Source organism: Staurois parvus, unplaced genomic scaffold (genome assembly GCF_062004578.1).
Source record: "Staurois parvus isolate SC_StPar_1 unplaced genomic scaffold, SC_StPar_1.0 ptg000136l, whole genome shotgun sequence".
NCBI classification, from domain to species: Eukaryota; Metazoa; Chordata; class Amphibia; order Anura; family Ranidae; genus Staurois; species Staurois parvus.
Genome location: NW_028317932.1, coordinates 5,190,838 through 5,204,900, shown reverse-complemented (window position 1 = coordinate 5,204,900; position 14,063 = coordinate 5,190,838). Strand labels below are relative to the sequence as shown.

Below are 14,063 nucleotides of genomic sequence, written 5' to 3'. Positions count from 1 at the left end.
TTAAATTATGTGTATACACATACAGCAGTGGTCTCCAAACTGCGGCCCTTTGCTTGTCTTTATCCCACCCTTATGGCATTTCTCCTGACACCAGCAATGAGGCATTATTCCTGCCACTAACACCAAGGAATGAGGCACTATTCCAGGGGTGGCCAACCTGCGGCTCTCCAGCTGCTGCAGGACTACAAGTTCCATCATGCCTCTGCAAGTCAGTAACTTCCCATCTTTGCAATGCCTCATGGGAAATGTAGTTCCACAACAGCTGGAGAGCCACAGGTTAGCCACCCCTGCACTATTCCTTCCACTGACACCTATGGGGCATAATTTCCACCACTGAAAAAAAAATGGGCACTATTCCTCCAACTGACACCAACTATTTCTCCCCCCTAATACCAAATATCTGGCATTGTTTACTCCAGCTAGGCACAGTCCGACCCCCCCCTAAAGTCTGAAGGACAGTAAACTGCCCGTTCCTTTAGAAAGTATGGAGACCCCAAAAAAACTGTGTGTGTATATAGATAGATATATATATATATATATATATATATATATATATATATATATATATATATATATATATATATATATATATCTTTCTATCTATTTATCTGTCTATGATCAAATCATTGGATTCTGGTGTTCCAGTCACCTCCATGGCCACAGGTGTATAAAATCAAGCACCCAGGCATGCAGACTGCTTGTACAAACATTTGTTTAAGAATGGGTCGCTCTCAGGAGCTCAGTGAATTCAAGCGTGGCACCGTGATAGGTTGTCACTTGTGCAATAAGTCCATCCTTGAAATTTCCTGGCTACTAAATATTCCACGTTCAGTTGTTAGTGGAATTATAACAAAGTGGAAGCAACTGGCAACAGCAGCAACTCAGTCACGAAGTGGTAGGCTACGTAAAATGACAGTGCAGGATCAGCGCATGTTGAAGCGCACATTGTGCAAAAGTCGCCAACTGTCTACAGGGTCAATCGCTAAAGACCTCCAAACTTCGTGTGGCCATCAGATTAGGACAACAGTGTGTAGAAAACGTCATGGAATGTGTTTCCATGGCTGAGCAGCTGCATCCAAGCCTTACATCACCAAGTGCAATGCAAAGCGTCGGATGCAGTGGTGTAAAGCACCCCGCCACTGGACTCTAGAGCAGTGGAAACGTGTTCTCTGGAGTGACAAATCATGTTTCTCTGACTGGCAATCCAATGGACGTGTCTGGGTTTGGCATTTGCCAGGAGAACGGTATTTGCCTGAAAGCATTTGTGCCTAGTGTAAAGTTTGGTAGAGGGGAGATTATGGTGTGGGGTTGTTTTTCAGGGGTTGGGCTTGGCCCCTTAGTTCCAGTGAAGGGAACTCTTAAGACGTCAGCATAATAAGGCATTTTGGACAATTTCATGCTCCCAACTTTGTGGGAGCAGTTTGAGGATGGCCCCTTCCTGTTCCAACATGATGAGGTCCATAAAGACATGGATGAGCGCGTTTGGGGTGGAGGAACTTGACTGGCCTGCGCAAAGTCCTGACCTCAACCCAATAGAACACCTTTGGGATGAATTCGGGTGGAGACTGCGAGCCAGACTTTCTCATTCTGGCCTCACAAATTTGCTTCTGAAAGAATGGTCAGATATTCCCATAGACACAATCCTGAACCTTGTAGACAGCCTTCCCAGAAGAGGTAAAGCTGTTATAGCTGTAAAAGGTGGGTCAACTCAATATTAAACCCTATGGACTAAGAATGGGATGCCATTAAAGTTCATGTGCTTACAAAGGCAGGCGTCCCAATACCTTTGGCAATATAGTGTAGATAGACTCTGCTGTGCCCTGCAATGGGGTAAAAACACTCCAAGGATCCTCATCAGTTGGTAAGACCTGGTTTGTAACCTGGAGCCCGGAGATTTCTTAGTGACCTGGGAGATTTGAGATCTCCAATCCTGGGTCCTGTTTTTGGAACTATCAGCACATTGATTGTACAGGTGTATGTTTGGCTTTTTGGAGAGACCTGACCAGGGTCCTGGGCTCCATCCCTGCAGACAATGGAGATCGCTGCCAAGAGTCAGAAGGGCTCCACCTAGGAGAGAGGTGGGAGCCAGAGCGGGAAGGGGCTACAAGTCATGTGCACAGAGCTGTGTATGGTGACTGTAGGAGGCAGACAAAGGGCCTAAAGGGGAAGGCTGAAGCAGGAGTTCTGCACGTACAAGCCTGCAGGCTGAGTGTGTATTTCTTTGGATGGAAATGCTGGAAACCCGTGAGGGAAACTTGTTGATTTTATTTTCTGGAAGTTTGTTGAGCTTTGTTTTAATAAAATTGGGCAAGAAAAGCCCTTAAAAGATGAAAAGTGAGTGGCGGTGTCCTTAAAGTGATTGTAAATGACCACCTTATAAAACAACCCATTCAGTCAATGAAAGGCAAAACATTTGTGCATAGCTATAAAAAAATATAAATACCTTGTTTCCCTTTTTTGTAAGTGATTTACATCCCTCTTCTCTCTGTTCTCAGCTGCATAAGAGCTGTGGGGAGGAGAAGTAACACTACACCTATCTTCCCAGTGAATGGCTGTGCAGGGGGAGGGGTATCAGGACAAGCCTTATCCTTGCAGGCTAAGTTCCCAGCACAGCTAGAGAACTGACCACGCTGTGCTCTCCTGCCTATTGTGGTCAGCTTCTAATAGGAAAGCAGAGGGACTGACAGGAACACCAGGGATTTCACGCAAAGAAAGCAATACAAATACAATGGATATAAAAAGTCTACACACCCCTGTTAAAATATCAGGTTTCTGTGATGTAAAAAATGTAGACAAAGATAAACTGTACAACTCAATTGAACAACAAACTGAAATCTTTTAGGTGGAGGGAAGTAAAAATAAAAAACTAAAATAATATGGGTGCATAAGTGGGCACACCTTTAAAGTAATACTTTGTTGAGGCAACTTTTGATTTGATTCCAGCACTCAGTCTTTTTGGGTATGAGTCTATCAGCATGGCACATCTTGACTTGGCAATATTTACCCACACTTCCTTGCAAAAACACTCCAAATCTGTCAGATTGCGAGGGCATCTCTTCTGCACAGCCCTCGTCTGGTCACCCCACAGATTTTCGATTGGATTCAGGTCCGGGCTCTGGCTGGGCCATTCCAAAACTTGAATTTTCTTCTGGTGAAGACATTCCTTTGTTGATTTGGATGTATGCTTTGGGTCGTTGTCATGCTGAACGATGAAGTTCCTCTTCATTTTCAGCTTTCTAGCAGAAGCTTGAAGTTTTTGTGCCAATATTGACTGGTGTTTGGAACTGTTCATAATTCCCTCTACGTTAATTAAGGCCCCAGTTCCAGCTGAAGAAAACAAGCCCCAAAGTATGATGCTGCCGCCACCATGTTTCACTGTGGGTATGGTGTACTTTTGGTGAGGTGATGTCCAGTGTTGTTTTTGCATCAAACATATCTTTTGGAATTATGGCCAAAAAATTTAACTTTGGTTTCATCAGACCATAACACATTTTCCCACATGCTTTTGGGAGACTTCAGATATGTTTTTGCAAAATTTAGCCAGGCTTGGATGTTGTGTTTCTTGGTAAGAAAAGGCTTCCGTCTTGCCACTCTACCCCATAGCCCAGACATATGAAGAATACGGGAGATTCTTGTGACATGTACCACACAGCCAGTACTTGCCAGATTTTCCTGAAGCTCCTTTAATGTTGCTGTAGGCCTTTTGGCAGCCTCCCAGACCAGTTTTCTTCTCGTCTTTTCATCAATTTTGGAGGGACGTCCAGATCTTCGTAATGTCACTGTTGCAGCATATTTTCTCGATGATGACTGCCTTCACTGTGTTCCATGGTATATCTAATACCTTGGAAATTCTTTTGTACCTTTCTTCTGACTGATACCTTTTAACAATGAGATCCCTGTGATGCTTTGGAAGCTCTCTACGGACCATGGCTTTTGCTGTAGGATGCGACTAAGAAAATGTCAGGAAAGATCTACTAGAATAGCTAAACTTTTATTTGGGGTTAATCAGAAGCACTTTAAATCCTTTTTAAAGGGGAATTCCACTAAATGCAAAATATAGAAAAACTTCTGCACTAGTGGAGCGTTAACTAGCTGTGGGGACCCTGCCCCATGGAACCCTTCCAGTCAGTTTCAGTGGACCACTAAAAACAACCACTTGACATTGATCAGTGACAGAGCTCTCTGGATCTGGAAGTGCGAGAATATCTCTACATTCGGAAGACTCACAAGAAAATATCTGTCAATTGTCCTGAACTTCTCCCACACCAATAAAAAGGTTATTTCTTCCCTGTTTAGTTATATTTGTCCAGCAGCATGAAGATTCTTCTGCTTCCTTCTTGTTGACTTCAATAGGAAATTCTCTTGTTCCAGACAAGCCCATGCAGATATAGGAGTTATGTGAAGGAATTTCAAGGCAGATAATATTTACCTGAATCTGTAGAAACAAGTACAGCTTTTTAGAAACGCTCTCACTGTACATGCAGATTATTATGCGGTAGGCTTTAAAGTGGAAGTAAACCCAATTTTGCATCTTTTACCTACAGGTAAGCTTTTAATGAAGCCTGCTTGTAGGTACTGTAAATGGTAAACGTGCACCTTTCAGGAGGTATTTACTGTAGAAGCGCCGGTAAATTCATCGACACATACACACTGTGCTCTCAATGGATGGTGTGCCATCCATTGAGAGAGCCATGTCCTGAAACTCCCATGTGCATGTGCAGGAGTGACAATATTGCAGGTCAGCCAATCAGATGGCCACAACTCACAAACCCAGAAAGAAGACTAGGTGGGAGCCGTCACAGTGCTTGGCTGAAGGGCTACATTTTCAGGTAAGTCTTTCATAACGTGCTAGTATGAGATGCATACTAACACATTATGCTCTTAACTTGCAGGGAGAAGATTTTTTTTCAATTTTTCTTTTTTTTTGCAGTTTACTACCACTTTAACACACAACAGCAGGTGATTTTAAAATGAGCTTGAGGTGTTCCCATGCAGGTCAAAGCAATAAGTATGTTATTCCTCCATTCAATCCCCAGCCACTGCATCTGCCTGCGAGAGCATGAAGCTGTGCACACACTCCATGTTGCTGCAGGCACAGCCTAATATGACTGATATCTAGTGTACCTGTTACATTGCTCTTAACAGCCAAACACACTGGTTTACTTCAAAATGAACATTACCCAGGCTTTAGACCAGGGGTCCTCAAACTACGGCCCGCCAAAACCATATATCCGTACTGCCGAGGCAGCCAAAAAAAAAAATCATCGGGGGAAAAAAAACAGACCGGCAAATAGCTAGACTACTCACTGGATCTTCAGCCACGAGGACCCAGCGAGCAGCAGCCTGGAAGTCCCTGATTTCACCTGCTGCAGTTAGAGGAGCAATAGGAGAGGAGGAGAGTGCACCAGGTACAGTTCATTGCGGTGTACAGTTCATTGCGGTGTACAGTTCATTGCGGTGTACAGTTCATTGCGGTGTCCAGTGCGTTACAGTGTACAATGCATTGCGGTGTCCAGTGCGTTAGTGTACAGTGCATTGCGGTGTCCAGTGCGTTAGTGTACAGTGCATTGCGGTGTCCAGTGCGTTAGTGTACAGTGCATTGCGGTGTCCAGTGCGTTAGTGTACAGTGCATTGCGGTGTCCAGTGCGTTAGTGTACAGTGCATTGCGGTGTCCAGTGCGTTAGTGTACAGTGCATTGCGGTGTCCAGTGCGTTAGTGTACAGTGCATTGCGGTGTCCAGTGCGTTAGTGTACAGTGCATTGCGGTGTCCAGTGCGTTAGTGTACAGTGCATTGCGGTGTCCAGTGCGTTAGTGTACAGTGCATTGCGGTGTCTAGTGCGTTAGTGTACAGTGCATTGCGGTGTCTAGTGCGTTAGTGTACAGTGCATTGCGGTGTCCAGTGCGTTAGTTTACAGTGCATTGCGGTGTCCAGGACGTTAGTGTACAGTGCATTGCGGTGTCCAGTGCGTTAGTGTAAGGTGCGTTAGTGTACAGTGCATTGCGGTGTCTAGTGCGTTAGTGTACAGTGCATTGCGGTGTCTAGTGCGTTAGTTTACAGTGCATTGCGGTGTCCAGGACGTTAGTGTACAGTGCATTGCGGTGTCCAGTGTGTTGCAGTGTACAATGCATTTTGGTGTCCAGTGCATTTAGTGTACAGTGCATTGCGGTGTCCAGTGCGTTGCAGTGTACAATGCATTTTGGTGTCCAGTGCGTTTAGTGTACAGTGCTTTGCGGTGTCCAGTGCGTTAGTGTACAGTGCTTTGCGGTGTCCAGTGCGTTAGTGTACAGTGCTTTGCGGTGTCCAGTGCGTTAGTGTACAGTGCTTTGCGGTGTCCAGTGCATTAGTGTACAGAGCATTGCGATGTCCAGTGTGTTACAGTGTACAATGCATTGCGGTGCCGATCACAATACACACCGAACTGAGTATGTGCAGAGTGTTTCCTACGGCTCTGTATTATCAGTAGGTGGATTGGGGACTGTGGAAGAAGGCGAGGATCAGAGAAGACAGGATCAAACAGCCTTTTTACACAATGCAGAGGATTAACCCCTTAGATTCCACAGTGAGTATAAAAAGCATGCTGTCTTTGTGTATGTTGGGCTCACAGTAATCCAGGATGGAGTTCTACTTGAATGCATTTTAAAGGTTTGATTCATGTCACCCCCATTCCGTCTTTCATAATGAATGTACATATTCGGTTCCTGCATTCTCTCCTGTTAGGTTTGTTCCACCGAGCTTTCATCTTTTTTTTTTTTTTTTTTTTTTTTTTTTTTTTTGCTTTCATCATTTTTGTTGCTTTTTCTAGAAGCGTCTTATCAATATCTTGTAAGTGAGGTCTCCAGAGTCGCACACGGTATTTAACTGAGGTTTAGCTAAATAGTAGTAAGAGCCAATAGCTAGTAAAGGAAATATTTCCGGTACGAATGCATCTTGGGCCAGTTGACATGTTGAGTTCAGTAGCAGTTGCCCTCTTGTAGATAGACTGTAGCGGGGATTTCGTCTGACAATTTGGCACATAAGGTTTGGAAAGAAACCTAAACATGACCACAAGGCAGTGACACAGATGTTTCCTGCAGCCTGTTTATCAGTATTATTACCTTGTAAGCTGGAAGCATAGCTCTTAATGCCTCAATGTCCCATTTGTCTATGAAATATTGTAAAATCATTGAGCAGGAAAACAGCTTGCTACGCTGCAAAATGGTTTTGTCTGTTTTCAGCTGCAGTAAGTATGCGATATTCAGTCCCTGATTGCTTTTGACAGAAATAATTTAGGAATGAGTTTGGTTGCTTGTCTATCAACTGCTTGTTGAGCATGAGATGAAAAACTAGTTAATCAGATCTGCATGACTTGATTCTGCATACATCTTCTTTAGGCCTCCCTGATATAAATGACATTGGGTCTTCTACTTGATTTTCAATTTCTTTAAATTACATTATTACTAGCCCAGGTAAGGCTTTTGGTTGCTTTCATGACTGTATGCTAGAAATCCAAATATAACAAATGCATTTTGTTTAATGCGAGAGGGCATGCTTAATGTCCTTGTCTTCTGTACACTGGAAAGTTGTATTGTGCTTTTGTAGCTGGCTGTATATAACCGATCACTAAACATTTGGGAAACCACTCTGGTGGCTGGAGCTGGACTCCAAACAGATTTAAAAGATTCAGATTATCAGAGCTCAGTCTGGGAGAGGGAGGGCAGCACAAGTAGCCAGTCAGTTACACTACAGTCTTAATAAAAGGGCATGCTGATAGAAGTAGAGGGCAGAGTCATGGATGAGCTCACTTGTGTATTGCTTCTCCTCTCATTCTCCAAAGGCTAGAGAAGGGACAAGACTTGTAAGCAGCTAAGGAAAGTCAGGTCTTGTGCTCCGCCAGACTGTATTTGATAGTAGAGCTATGTCAGTCTCAGGACTGGATGGACAGAAATGCAAATCCTTTTTCAGGTAAAGCCATCTCTATTATATGTATTTTATTTGTGCATTTATCTTTCTCCCTGGTATCCAGCTTTAAGGATCACTGCACAATGGCTTAAAAAAAAAAAAAAAGCTGATTTTTTTTCTTTCTACTACCATTTAGGAGCGTTTTAGCAGCGGTTTCTTTTTCTGCCAGGAAAATGCTCTGAAAAACACAAAAACAGAAGGGTTTTTTTCTGTCTCTAAATGCTGAGTTTGAAAATAACCTCTAGACTACCTAATGTGAATGGACACATACCATAGGTTAACATTAGTTGCTTCTACAGGCAAAATGCTAAATTTCTCTATGAGTTTTTTTTTTTTTCTCAAGCTAGTGTGTATGGAGCCTAAAGGACAAGTATGGGATATGAAAAAGAAACAAACCTTCATAATTCCCTTCATGCTGTAGAATTAGAGTTGAGATGCATCCCACATCAGCTCTAAGACCAAGAACTGAGCGATCACTTAACGGCTGATTGGTCTGCTCTGGGAAGAGAGCAGAGACCGTTGGTCATTGTTCGCCACTTTGCTCCTCCAGTGCTTACTGGAGCACTAGGCTGGGCAAGGGGTAGAAGTGACTGGCTCCAGCTCTCAGATGCATGATGACAGGCAGCGAGGTGGTTCACCACAATATTGTCAGGATCCTTCGGGATTCTGATGCAGCTCTGCCCCATCAACTTATAGCAGGCAACAGCCCACTATCAGATGACTCTGAGTCATAGGAGAACAAAGGAAGGTGTACTCCTTTGACCCTCAAGAGGAGTATGGCCACAAAAGGCTTTATTACCATTATTAGTGTTAAGCATGCTTATCCAATGCATGTGGGGGACAGTAGAAATACTTGCATAAGAACTACATACACTCACCGGCCACTTTATTAGGCACACCTTGCTAGTACTGGGTTGGACCGCCCTTTACCTTCAGAACCGCCTTAATTCTTTGTGGCATAGATTCGACGGGGTTTTGGAAACATTCCTCAGATTTTGGTCCATATTCCATTATGCAAATCTCCTGTTCCACTAAATCCCAAAGGTGCTGTGTTGGATTGGGATGTGGTGGCTGTGGAGGCCATTGGAGTACAGTGAACTCATTGTCATGTTCAAGAAACCAGTTTGAGATGATTTAAGCTCTGTGACATGGTGCATTATCCTGCTGGAAGTAGACATCAGAAGATGGATACACTGCAGTCATAAAGGGATGGACATGGTCAGCAACAATACTCAGGTTGGCCATGGCATTTAAATGATGATCAGCTGGTACTAAGGGGCCCAAAGTTTGCCAAGAAAATATCCTCAACACCACTACACCACCAGTCTGAACCGTTGATACAAGGCAGGATGGATCCAAACTTTCATGTTGTGTATGCCAAATTCTGACCCAACATGTGAATGTCACAGCTGAAATTGAGACTCATCAGACCAGGCAACATTTTTCCAATCTTCTCTTGTCCGATTTTGGTGAGCCTGTGCGAATTGTAGCCTTCATTTCTTAACTGACAGGAAGGGCAGCCGGTGTGATCTTCTGCTGCTGTAACCCATCTGCTTCAAGGATCGACGTGTTGTGCGTTCAGAGATGGTATTCTGCATATCTTGGTTGTAGCAAGTAGTTATTTGAGTTACTGTTGCCTTTCTATCATCTTGAACTAGTCCGCCCATTCTCCTCTGACATCAACAAGGCACTTTCGCCCACACAACTGTCACTCACTGGATATTTTCTCTTTTTCTGAACATGCTCTATAAACCCTATAGATGATTGTGCTTGGAAATCCCCTTAGATCAGCAGTTTTTTAAATACTCGGACCAGCTCGTCTGGCACCAACAACCATGCCATGTTCAAGGTCACGTAAATCCCCTTTCTTTCCCATTCTAATGCTCGTTTTGAACTTCAATGAGTTGTCTTCATGATGTCTAGATGCCTAAATGCATTGAGTTGCTGCCATGTCATTGGCTGATTAGCAATCTTTGTCACCAAGCAATGAAACAGGTTAACCTAATAAAGAGGCCTGTGAGTGTATGTTCCTGGTGCATCCTCTTATGACCACACCTTTCATCCTTGTTCTTTGTTACCTGATCATAGGTGTCTGCTACACATGTCAGATGTGGCCTCTACATAGGCCATTGAAAATCTAATATGGTAGATAAATGACCTATTTATTAGTATCTGTACTGTTAGGCTATTTTTATGTTATGGATAGGACTGCATAGTGGTGTGGTCTTGGTGGCCTTGGTAGTGGTGTCTAGTTGCCTCCTAATGCTGGGGACACTGGAAGTGCTGTGTAATGATAGCCTTGTTGCACAGTTTGATGAACAGTCCAAAAATGGGCTACCGCAGAAAAATGTTTGTGTTTTAATGAGTAGCTGTAGTTGAGAGAACCTTGTTCTTGCTTCTCGGAGTTGAGGTGTATTTCCATCTGTCCTCATCTCCTTCTTCCTGTGATTCTAGTGTACTCTGTCTTTCAGCAGTGGAAATGAGCTCGAGGTTCCTTGGTTGTGTAGAAAGTAAATTTAGAATATGTCTAATGCTTTCTAGGAGCCACTGCAAAGCATTTGAATACGGTTATCCGCCAGGCTGTCAAGCTGATCTAAGTCACCGAATTAGAACAACCATGTAGTAGGTGAGGTCAGGATACAATCTACAAGTTTATTTTGGGTCAATTAAAGTATTGAAGCCATTAGACCAGTATGATGACCAGGCAGCTATAATTTTGGGAAGGAAAGAACAGTTATTGGAAGCATCTTCATTTCTCACAGGATAGGCTTCCCGCAAGTTAAGTTTCATGAATAGCATTTATTAACAAAATGCTTGATTTTGTTGCCAGTAATTTCTCTTTAATTGTAGGGTGCAGGAAAATACATCTTTTCTGTACAGAAAGAGCAAAGCATTTATGTGTAATTTCAACTGCTTAAAGGCATTGTGTGATTTTTTTTTTTTTTTTTTTTTGTATTATTTAATTTGTTCTGCAGTAAAAAAATAACTTTTTTTTTAATTTGGGTAAACATAAAATATTAAATATTTAAAAAATGGACCGTGCTAAGGTCACAAATTGACTAAATAAATTGTGCAGTCTATGAAGTGACACCAATAAGCAAAATACAAATACAATATTAATATTCAGTCACAACATGTGAATAATCAGTGCAACGGTGCTGTATCTTTAACGGTGATACTCCATGCTGAAATGACAAGTGCTTCACTGTGTTCACACTGGTGCCCCACATAGATGTAAATTCACTGTCATTTCATGACCACCTATCTCTAGGTAAGTCACACTGATGGCCGATATTCCTTCGCCTTTATAACCGAGGTTGCTGGTAGTAACCAATAACTTTCCACTAGGACTGTATCAATGTCCGGAAGCTCCTTTCCTCCACAGGCAGTATTTCATATTTCCAGCATAAATTAAAACAAAACCAGACATCCCATAGTGTAAAACTGTATAGAGCTTTAATATGGGGTCAAACAATAGAAATGCCACTCACAAAAAAGTGCCTTTTCTGGTACTAGGTGTATTCAGCTTTGTGTATTGTGAATGGGAATTAAGATGGCCACCACTTTCCAGCGTGCGTTTCAAATACCGGAAGTAAATGTATAGTCCAAACGCACACGTTCCTGCGTTAAAAATGGCTGTGTATAAGTGGGTGCTGCAGCAACCGTCGGCTGGAACCGAATAAAATCAACAAGGAAAAATGTCACCAGCACACCAAGGATCACCGATATGGGTCCAAAGGTTTTAATGAACGATCACATAGTTACAGCAAGGCAACGTTTCGGAGTGACCGTCACATGCCTGATGGAGTCCTGCGATACTCCGAAACGTTGCCTTGCTGTAACTATGTGATCGTTCATTAAAACCTTTGGACCCATATTGGTGATCCTTGTTGTGCTGGTGACATTTTTCCACTCCAAATACTGACGTCAGCGGAAGTTGCGTCATAAGCCCTCGACGCGTTTCGACCAATAGATCGTCTTCAGGAAGTACAAAATCGGCCATATTGAAGAGGGTATTTATACCCTTCAGTCACTAATTCAATTCCAATTATACTTCATCTGTGGCACTCGTTTTTTATAACTATAATTAACTAAAACATGGCTGAATACAGCCAGTGCCCACATAAACTATAGATATACATAAACAACAATTTTATTAAATATATATATGATATCATTTTGGAAATGGTCACTGCATGGTGTTCTTAAAGGGGAAGGTTCCCTAATGCATGTTACTACACACAAATAAGGCAAATGCATTCATAAACAAAAAAAATGTAAAAAATGAAAAACAATTATCCCTGCTGCGTCTCTACATTCAGAAATAACTTTGGATATTTTATTATGGAAAATTGTATATATTAATCTCAATAAAAAATTATGTAAATAATATTAAATAATACCAAAATTAAAATAAAATATAAAAGTTCCAAATTGAACCCTATCCATAATGTCATTACAGTGGATTCATTCCGTACTAAACCATGACATTCTGGAGGAGGAATGTCCCCATATATATTCAAGGTGCAAAATTACTAAATTTGCTGTGAATATCACTATATGCCTACGTTACTTACTATATATATATGTGTGTGTGTGTGTGTGTGTGTGTGTGTGTGTGTGTGTGTGTGTGTGTGTGTGTGTGTGTGTGTGTGTGTGTGTGTGTGTGTGTGTGTGTGTGTGTGTCCATGGCGATCAAAATAAATGTAAAATACCCCAATGTTATACATTATCTGTAAATTGAAAAAAATATATTATGAAAATTTATTTTTTAGGACCAAGAGATTTCAATATATATTTAGATCAATTTCCACATTTAACCCTTCTGGCGCTAATGTTTGGAGTTCATTAAACCATTGGGTTTTGTTTTTTGAAATTTCTCTGGTCATGTGTGATCCTCGCCAATGTCTGTCTACTTTATCTATGGCAAGGAAGGATAAATGAGAGGGGTCTTTATTGTGTACCAATTTGAAATGGTTGGATACACTGTGCTTAGGATGACCTTTTTTTATATTAGTAATATGTTCACTGATCCTCTTAGTAAGTTTATGGGTAGTTCTTTCTATATATTGATAGCCACAAGTACAGCTTAACATATAGGTTACATATTTGATCTGGCAAGTAATTAACATAAAATATTGCATATGCATTTTTTATATTTATCATTTGAAGCCAAAAGGTGGTGCTGTAAAGGCAGGATTTGTATTTTTTTTTTTAATGCCTAATATGATTTGTCCTTCAGTTTTGATTTTAACAGACACAACTCCAATGAGTCACAGGACAGCCTATCCAACACTGTTTGGATTATCAGAGAGACTTAAAGAATGTGAACTGTATTGTTGCTGTATTGTCTCCCGTTCTATTGTAAAGCGCTGAGCAAACTTGGTGCTATTTAAATCCTGTATAATAATAATAATGTGTTAACCCAAAATTTCACATTCCTGATATGTGCCTGCTGTACTATGTATTTGTAGGAAAAAGTATCCTGTTCTCTTTATATTGCTTCCTTCCTGGTGTTACTGCCAGACCCTCTGCTTTCCTATTAGAAAACAAAAAAACCATCACACTAGGCATGAGCGCACAACATGGTCTCTTTTCTAGCTGTGCTGAGAACTCCTCTAATGATTATACTTGTGCTGACACGCCCCCCCTGCACATCCGCTCACTGGGAAGATCAGTGTGCTGCTGTTTCCCCTCCCTCAGATCTCTAAGATCCTTATGCAGCTGAGAACAGATGGTATGTGATCATATGTATAGTAAATAGGGGGAAAAGGTGTTTATAATATGTTTTACATGTATACACTCATGTTTTCAATGCGTTTAAATTCTAAACAGAATCGATTGTTTTACAAGGTGAGGGTTTACATATACTTTAAAAAGTGGACAGCCAGTGCTGGGATTTCTTGTTAGAAAATCTAAGATCATTTTAAAACGTGTAAACATTTAAAACAACTGAAATAAAAGTGAATTAAAATTATTAAAGTTTGCTTTTTAGGTGTTTTTTTTTCCTTGATTAACTGTCATTCTTATTCATTGAGTTATATGATACTCTCATTCTCCATCTGTTGTCTTGAAGCAGAAACAGAGGAGGAAAGACTTGTGAAGAAAATGACATCTAGTCGAG

General features: G+C 41.6%; 1 protein-coding gene across 2 annotated transcripts in view; it reads left to right on the top strand.

The window, feature by feature from the left end:
* Positions 1 to 14,063, top strand: part of OXSR1 (oxidative stress responsive kinase 1) — a 162,980-nt gene that overhangs the window by 84,911 nt on the left and 64,006 nt on the right. The window lies entirely within an intron of this gene.